Here is a 10,256-nt window from a genome sequence, read left to right on the forward strand (position 1 = left end):
CCCAGTAATGTACCTACATACATATACGGTCGTGGCTAATATAGTATGTGGAAGACCGGAGAGGTCAGTAACTTGATCTGGAAGAGTTTAGGGACTTCGGAATGGCTAACATATTATCTTTGTGTGAATATGTTTATATGTATGTGGAGTTGTCGAATAAGCTCCAATAAAAAGTATATACCATAACATCCAGCCATGCAATGCGTATAGACATTTCTCCTACACGTATAAAACTGGGTCAAAGTTTGTACGACTTATTCTGTATTAAATACATGGTACATTCGATACATATTTAGCTGACAGTATCACACACTCTAGTCCACTGTCCTTTGATGTTTTGATCTATGTACTTTAATATTACTGTATATAACCTTTAAGTTTAGCAGTTTTCAAGTTGCAATTTTTGTTCGATCCTGATTCATTCACCCGCCTTGCGGGAGATTTTTGTAAAGTTTGATTATTTTGTCGTCAGAAATACTTAAGTGTTGACATCAAAATTAGCATTTAAGACTTTCATGTGCTGCAGAGAGTCCATTATTACATACCAAACTTATTGGTGAAATATATAATATCCTGCAGTCAATGGCAAATAACAAAATATTGAATCCAGGAGTATATGGTACCCGGTCTTTTCTTCAAGGACAATAAGATTCAGGTCGACTGTATAATTTCTACATTTTTGTGGACTGGGAGTTTTAATCCTGGCACACTGCGCATAACTTTGTCTATAGTCATTTAGACGGCAGATTGGCTCTGGGTAGGAGTTCTCAGCCAGTCACACAGTCTTTAGTTTCCAAGTACTTAGTCCTGTAGAAAGATCTTCACATCTTTCTGCGGGGCCAAGCAAACCGTTGCATACACTGATTGACGGACGCGGGAGACGTCAGCTTGAAATTAACACAATCAAACAACTGCAAGACCTCTAAACTTATAAATAAATCACTGTGGAGTAAAACGCGCGAGTAAAAGGGCGTGGCGTTATCCATAAGAGCCAATCACTCGCCTTAACTTCGCTCCGCCCCTTTATAATCGCGAAGCCGTTACGTAATGTACTCCTATACTTAGCTACGGGATCGATATGATGTTTGATTTGATCGACACATTAAATATATGAACAGTTGCAACCAAACCGCAACTGAGTTACATATTTTCATCATGGGCAACTTATAAACTAGCATGGCACACGATTTGGATACTGACATTGGACATTCCTTGCGTCTTTCTAACATCATTGAAAACCGCTGACTGTTTCCTCTGAGAATGAACCCGCTTTATTTCATACTTTATATATTCTCTTAATTCTTTAGTGGTTCGTGTTTAACGTTGTCTGGAGAATTTGCTTTGCGCGGATTATTGGTCTTGAACGACCATTTTGGTTGAGGGATGGTACATACACATATATGCGAATGTGTATCACAACGCCAAGATTACAAAAAGGCCATCGATGGCTCAGTTGTATAAAGCCCTGCTTTCGATCACCACAGCCGATTGCCCCCCTGACCGATGAGATCGCAGGCTCTCCGGTTGGGCAGTGGTTTGAATCAGGAATTTTGCCAAGTACAAATAGATATGGACGGTGATTGTCTCTGCCCGGTTCCATACACCTATCTACCTCATCTCCCATGTATCTTATAAATGAAACATTCACGAGAACGGCGTTAAACCCCAATAAATAAGTAAATAAACAAATAAAAACTTTAATTGTTTGATTAACCTTCTGGTTAGGTCAAGAGAATGGTATCCCGTGCGTGATAATGGTGTTCTGTCAAGATATATATGCTAAAAACTTGTCCTAAAACTTTAATGATACATCAAGTCGTTTGTATGCAGCGCGCTCTTATTAAGTCCCTTAACCAATGAGGTTGCGTGTTCGAACCCAGGTGTGGGCGGATTTTTCTTAGCGCGAGAATGTTCGACTGGAATCTGGCGAGGGCCGGTGGTATCTGAGCTCTGTCCCCTTTCTTCACTCGCACACATGCGCGTCAGTCCGGCGTCGTAAAAGTATGCACGAAGTTCATACACCTAGATGCATTATAAAATATGGAGCATGCTGGTTTTCGATTTTTATCAGGGGGGGTTCATGCAAAATGAATCTAATAACAAACTTCATCAAAATTGATGAATATTGAAACATTTTTACCGCACGGAAATCAACTCAAATCAAGGATTCACGTGTATGCTTAAATATCCAAATCCTTTATATATACAGATCCGGCTAAGTTTCGAACTCCATCCGATGTGACATAAAATCTACGTGCCCAAATATTTTATCAAATTTGGAAATATTCTGAGTAGTTATTGTACAGAAACACATGGAAGGACTGACAAATGGAGAGGCAGACGGACGAGCGCATATTAAATCCGCCCCTTTCGTTGGTTGATTGTTATTTTAGGCTCTTTTCAAGATTTTTATATTTGTCGCTTTCCATGATGGCGGGCAGTTTTATGGGTGTGGGAAACAGACTGGCTTCCACTGTAACTTAGAAAGAATAATGAACAGTACTGTTGTATTTTTCAGCACATTTCCTACTGAACGAATATTGTTTTTAAACAGTCTAGATATAGACCTAGAATAGTGATAATAGTCGGGTACTTTCTCTCTTATATTCTAGTAACCCCTGTATCACTATATAGACTTACATACTAGTAACCCCTGTATCACTATATAGAGTTATATACTAGTAACCTCTGTATCAGTATATAGAGTTTACATACTAGTAACCCCTGTATCACTATATAGACTTACATACTAGTAACCCCTGTATCACTATATGGAGTTATATACTAGTAACCCCTGTATCACTATATAGAGTTACATACTAGTAACCCCTGTATCACTATATAGAGTTATATACTAGTAACCCCTGTATCACTATATAGAGTTACATACTAGTAACCCCTGTATCACTATATAGGCTTACATACTAGTAACCCCTGTATCACTATATAGAGTTACATACTAGTAAACCCTGTATCACTATATAGACTTATATACTAGTAACCCCTGTATCACTGTAAAGACCTATATACTAGTAACACCTGTATCACTATATAGACTTATATACTAGTAACCCCTGTATCACTGTAAAGACTTATATACTAGTAACCCCTGTATCACTGTAAAGACCTATATACTAGTAACACCTGTATCACTATATAGACTTATATACTAGTAACCCCTGTATCACTGTAAAGACTTATATACTAGTAACACCTGTATCACTATATAGACTTATATACTAGTAACCCCTGTATCACTGTAAAGACTTATATACTAGTAACCCCTGTATCACTATATAAACTAACATTTGTACTTTCCACAATAAATGGAATTAGTCGTTATGATTGTACATACGCCTCTCATGATCTATATTTTGATTATAAAACATGCCAGTACGGAAACTGTTTAAAAAAATAAGATAATTAGAGTGAATAAAACTTTTTACAACTCTGAAACAAATCACAATTTCATAATCACATGTATCATATCTATATCACTTACTGTTAGTAGCTTCTGGGTTCTACCTGTAGCCTACAGTTTGTTACAGATGTGTATAGCGGTGTCATTATATGGTCCCTTTTGTCGATCTGTTGGCGTGATAAGAAAAGCCACACTTGCAGTCGCCAGGTGTTTACCGAATGAATGTCCAAACTATCGAAACACTGATATTGATAGGCGTATATGTTGCTTACAGCCACGTGCAATGTCTGGCTCATAAATATTCATGATTTTCAGCGCTTCGATCAGCTTACGTTAATGAAGAGCGTCCTAGCTTGTGAACCCAATCAACGTATACATACACAGTTTACCCGACGGTTTTATGCGTAGATAGGCTTATATGTCTTTTTTTAACCCCGTCCTGGTTCCAGACCTTTCTTGACCTAGTTAACCATCATATACAGGCTTATACTCATGATTTGACAGGATTTTAGGTTACTCTTAGTTCTAGTTCCGTATTTATAAGTAGATGCTTCCGCGCGGGCTCTACAAAAATGAGCATACATCGTGGTATGAAGAACACCGGGGTCAGAATATAGGCTAAGCACCAGTGTTATTAAACATATATACCCATATACATTAAAGCCATTAAATTGTAGCATTAACTTTATTAGACAGACTTTTAGGGCAAATATAGTTTCACTAAATTAGTCGTCAATGCTGAAGTGCCTCTTGAAACTGGTTCATGGCGATAGTTTAATCAAATGTCCCGTATTAAATTTGACATAAATTTCGGCACGCGGCACTTCGGAATACATCGTTTCGACAAGGCGAAATCTCGACACGAAGGGTAAACGCAGCACAAAATGAAAACGCAACACAAAGTGAAAACAAAGTGAAAACGCCAACACAAAGTGAAAACGCAACACAAAGTGAAAAAACAACACAGAGTGAAAACGCAAAATACAAATTAAACGTAACATTTCGTCACAGTTTGAAACAATCAGAATAAACTCATCTGGGATATCTAGATATTTCTACATATCCAGCTGAGTATATTCACATTGAGTTTGAAAACGCGATGTAAGAGGCACACGCGACCTTTGGGCACACGACATTTTGGCAACAGGTAACAGTTCAGCGCAAGACACTTCCTCGCCATAAACATAGGCCTATATAACGGTAAACCACCCAGCATTGCCACTGCTAATTTTTTTTTTTTTTTTTTTGATTGGTGTTTTTACGCCGTACTCAAGAATATTTCACTTATACGACGGCGGCCAGCATTATGGTGGGTGGAAACCGGGCAGAGCCTGGGGGAAACCCACGACCATCCGCAGGTTGCTGGAAGACCTTCCCATTTACGGCCAGCATGAGCTGGACTTGAACTCACAGCGACCGCATTGGTGAGAGACTCCTGGGTCATTACGCTGCGCTAGCGCTTTAACCGACTGAGCCACGGAGGCCCCGCCACTGCTATCTCATCTCATATATTTCGTTGATCACAGAATTTGTCTGTACCCTTGAAATATTTGGGAAATAGTGTGACTGCAACTGATTATATATTATGTGGTTATAATGGCGTTATATGTGGTACGTGTAAATTGTGTCCTTAATTGTGTGATACTTATGTAAGTGGTACTTGTGTAATTATACATGTATTAAGTACGTGTATATTATGTCCCTGTGTGGTACTTATGTAATGGCGTTATACATGTATGTGGTACGTGTAGGCCTATAATGTGTGGTACTTACGTAATGGCATTAGATATATATGTGGTACGTGTAGGCTATATCATGTCCCTGTGTGGTACTTATGTAATGACGTTATACATGCATGTGGAACGTGTAGGCCTATATCATGTCGTTGTGTGGTACTTATGCATGTAATGGCGTTATACATGTATGTGATGTGTGTAGGCCTATATTATGTGTGATACTTATGTAATGACGTAGACATGTATGTGGTACGTGTAGGCCTATATAATGTCCCTGATATGTGTAGGCCTATATTATGTGTGGTACTTATGTAATGACGTTAGACAGTATGTGGTACGTGTAGGCCTATAGTAATGTCCCTGATATGTGTAATGACGTTAGACATGTATGTGGTACGTGTAGGCCCTATATATGTCCCTGTGTGGTACTTATGTAATGGCGTTAGACATGTATGTGTACGTGTAGGTCTATATCATGTCGTTGTGTGGTACTTATGCATGTAATAGCGTTACACATGTATGTGGTACAGTAGGGCCCTATATTATGTCGTTGAGGTGATACTTAGGCATATGCATGTATGGCATTATACACGTACACATGTGGTAACGCGTAGGTCTATATTATGTTCCTGTGTGGTACATATGCATGTAATGGCGTCATACATGTAGTTGGTACACGTAGGGCCTGTATTATGTCTTTATGTGGTAAAGGATGTGACATTTGTACCAAAGCTGTTTTCAATATTTCCACCGGCCCGGATAGCACAGTTGGTAGAGCGTTGGTAGATAAAAGAGCGGTGGAAATCCGTTCTACAACAAGGAGGCACATTACACGATTCCTTGGTCGTCATATGGCTGAAAAATTGTTGAGCACGACGTTAAACCCCAAGCACGCACTCAATATTTCCAGATCAAGCACCTCAAAATTGATTAAACCCTGCTGTGTGTAAGTTAAAGCTGACAGTTCAACTGTTGCGTGCATTGCTACGGTACAATTTAGATGTCGATACCATTCAGTATTATTTCCCTCCACTCAGCTCCAAATTTACATGTTTATCCTAGACTATATGTAGGGAATTCTTAGGGCGAAGGAGAATAAAGGATTCGTAGGTCTAATTACGTAATTATTCTGTCAATTAAAAATTAAATTGTATATAATGGATTAAAATTACCAGTGGTGTCTGGCTCAGTGTATAGGATTCGCCGAATTTTTGACAACGGAACAGACGGGGGCGGAGTTTTCTAGCATACTTGTATCCCATAATCTAGGCGCACTGAGATGAAGCCAATCCTTACTTAATAATTACCCTTACTTTGGATATCGTCAGGTTATTTGCTTTTCGATGAGATAGCGTTGACCATAACATATATTCACGAACCTCAGAGCATCGTTAAGCAGTCAACGCAAGACCGTACTAGTTTCTGACCTTAACCAACCGCGTCACCTCCTCACATGGTTTTATTGGTTGAAAACAAGGTTTTTTCTAGGTCAAGAAATAAGACACTTGTAATGGGGATGGTAACATACTGTGGCAAATTGTTGCATAATTTCTCCATAACTTAGCAACTTTTGTCGAATCTCATAACTTGACCACGTTGTTTTGAAGTAGTGAGTGCTTACACAGTTTTTTATTTGTTTATTTATTTGATTGATTTGATTTTTAAAAAATTTTATTATATTTTTTACATACTATTTCTTTGTGACCCTCTATATTACGTTGTCAGCATTGGAAATGGGTTTTGAGGTTATCAGCTTGGAACGCCACTCAGGGCCTACGAATGGTAGGCCTATATGCAAATGTCCGCCCTCACGCCTAGATTCTGAACTTAAATGTTCACGTTTTCGGTTAAATGAACTGTTCTGGTTTTTGACTTTCTGCCCAAATTTTAATATCCAGCACGAGCACCGTTAGATACTGCCACTAATATATGTTATGAGCTGACACGCGTGTATAGTATATTGATGACGTATACAGTATAGTTGCTACCACAAGGGTTATGTATGCATATTTACTCGGGATTTAACGTCGTACTTAACAATTTTTCCGTCATATGACCATGAAATAGGTTTATGCAGTTATCTTTTACGTCGTGTATTACGTCGAATATCACACTGTACCCCTGTTGCTTTCAACATTTCTGTATCACGTAACAACTACATCAAAATGTCCACCTGTTCGAGTCATACCTAAGATTTTTGAAATACCATGTTAAAGTTTACAGTTGGGCCTTATAAATTAAAATTTTCACAAACTCATCGATGTGATCAAAAGAAAAAAATTTAAACTCCCGGTGCCAAAAACTAAGTTTTCTGGCGAAGTTTTAAATTTTTCGACTTAAGTCAGAAATGGCTTTGTGGAATCGGTCGCGTGTCTGGTTGGCCCGGTGTCATTCAAATGTAACTGATCCTCCCTGCCACAAAAAGACACAAAATATGTATACACGCGTAATGACTCATCGTCGTATCAAATAAAAGTTGCCAACTACGATGTACAAACGCAAGCATACATAAATCGTGAACGTTCTGCTTTTATAGGCCTACATATCAACGTGAACCAAGCACGTTCAGCACACCTTGAACAATCACCAAAACTGCTCCTCCATTACAAGATCTACGATTCCCGTACAGGTGACTTTCGTACCTCGAGTGTAACTCGATTTCAGTAAGTAATTATATATTACACCAAGACGTGGATATTTACAGACAGACGGGTAAAATGTGTACCATGTAAATTTCAGATTTGAAATCTTTTTTGGGGATAAAACTTTTTTAAATGTATTGTTTTGATAAAATATCGAGGGGTGTAGCAGCAGAACTGTAACGAGAAAATCTGGCTCTAAATGGCTCATTTCACTATATGGGGAAAAAACTGACTAAGCTTAAAAGTACAGACCACCGTTATTATTACATGATACCGTAAATTTCATCACACACTGATCATTTTGTATTACTCCCTTAAAACACAAATGAAGAACGCGCCGTAGTGGAGTGGTCAGAGAGATTTGGATTTCAATCACTATACACGAGACACGAGGTGCGGATTCAAAGCCCGGAATGACCGGAGATTTGTAGATTTCATCGCCCTCAATGCTTTTCGGACTTTGCATGGTAAATTCTTCGGTATCTTCTGGTTTCCTCTACCCATAAAACTGACCGAGATCGTACCACAAAGTGTGAAGTTCTTGAGTATAGCCCTGGCAACTTTTCTCTATGCAGAAAATAACGATAGAATCTGATAAGAGCTCCACCAGTGGTTTCATCTGCGTCGAAGTCGGAAGACCTGGGATCAAATCCGGGGCGTGTCAAAATGGTACTTGTTGATGCCACGCTTAGCGCTCAGCACTGAGAGGCGATAGCAAGTAAGTAAACAAGACTAGTAGGTCCGCTGTCTGTGTAATGTGACTGGGTCGGGTGTCATGTTTGGTATCTTCGGAGTGATACTCCAGTGGTAGTGTTTTATGTGTAAATTAAAACGAAGAATAAAAATAATTCTATCCAAGTCGGTTTATTTGCCACAGATCATAAATATGTACACTGATAAGAACATTTATGGTGAAATATAGAACAGTAGAAACAACTGTGTTTTTATTAAAATGCAGTTTGAAAAAAGATTGGAAGGTCACATCCACACCCATGGGTCACATCCACAACCATGAGTCACATCCACACCCATGAGTCATGTCCACACCCATGAGTCACATCCACAACCCTGAGTCACATCCACAACCCTGAGTCACATCCTCAACCATGGGGCACATCCATACCCATGGGTCACATCCACACCCATGGGTCACATCCACACCCATGAGTTACATCCTCAACCATGGGTCACATCCACATCCATGAGGCGTGTCCACACCCATGGGTCGCATCCACAACGATGGGTCACATCTACACCCATGGGTCACATCCATAATGATTAGGTGCTGTTACCATGGCTCACATATATATGCATCATGACTAGGCACTATTCGGATGTGTCACAAATCATGTATGATGAGTGCACGCTAGTCTCATGGACGATAACAGAAAATTGTTAATTTGATTCACAAAACACTGGACAGAGGAATTTAGAGGAACGCAATGAGAAGAACTATAAACAATACAAGAGGACACTGACACTGTAAAGCTGATACAACTGACCAATGATATCATGGATTACGACACAGAATGGCGAGGGGTTTCAAATATTAGTTGCGTCAGCAGCAGACGAAGATAAAGAAAATCTTAATTTAAACTTCAGGAAACTGTTCCCAAGATTGATGAAAGAAGGTTGACGTTGGAATTAGGGTGGCTATAGATTGAAAAGATGTAAAAATGTGCGGCAGATGGACTGTGGTGATTAAGGGCTTGTGGGTGACTGCAGAAACTCTTCCGTCTCAAGCTGTAATCCCCAGAAGGTCTCCACGTACGTCCTCTTGTGCCAGCCGTTCTCGTCCTCATCCCATGCTCCCAGGGAAATGCGGATGTCACCCTCAGGGGTTTGGTAGAACACGAAGGCTCTCTTGGCGCCCATCACCTGTAGCACAGCATGTCGATCCTGGCACTTGATTGAGGTGCGGACCGCGTGTGCGGGCACACCCAGTTCCTGGAAAAAGTCACTGACAATACGGCAGAAATCCTGCACCCTCTCGTCAACACTGCGGAGGGTGAACTGCCGGTAATCCCGCAGCCATTGGGGTACCTGAGGGAGAAGACAACACGTTGAATCAGTCAGAAACATTTCCTGTATCTATATGATGTGATGTTATGCCAAGGAGACATTTATTTCAAGGTTTGTCTCGTCAACTAGTATGACAACAGTTTAACAGACGTTGTAAGTGCTAAAATGAGCAGCAAAAGATTGGAAAATCTGCTCTTAAATATTAAGTCAGTGTTGAATCAAATTCAGAAATCTAAATGATAATGACCCACGTTAGTATCTTTAACATTCGACATATGTTCATCTTTCTGTATAATGCACAAGGCATGCCTAAAGACTTCTATGTCTGTTAAAACACGGGACCGATCTTTTCCATCGAAAAGGAGCCTTTGGGAAAATTTTGAGAAGCATACAGAATATTATCCTTTAGCAAACGTCTAATTTAAAAAACAAAAA

Source organism: Liolophura sinensis, chromosome 11 (genome assembly GCF_032854445.1).
Source record: "Liolophura sinensis isolate JHLJ2023 chromosome 11, CUHK_Ljap_v2, whole genome shotgun sequence".
Lineage (NCBI taxonomy): Eukaryota > Metazoa > Mollusca > Polyplacophora > Chitonida > Chitonidae > Liolophura > Liolophura sinensis.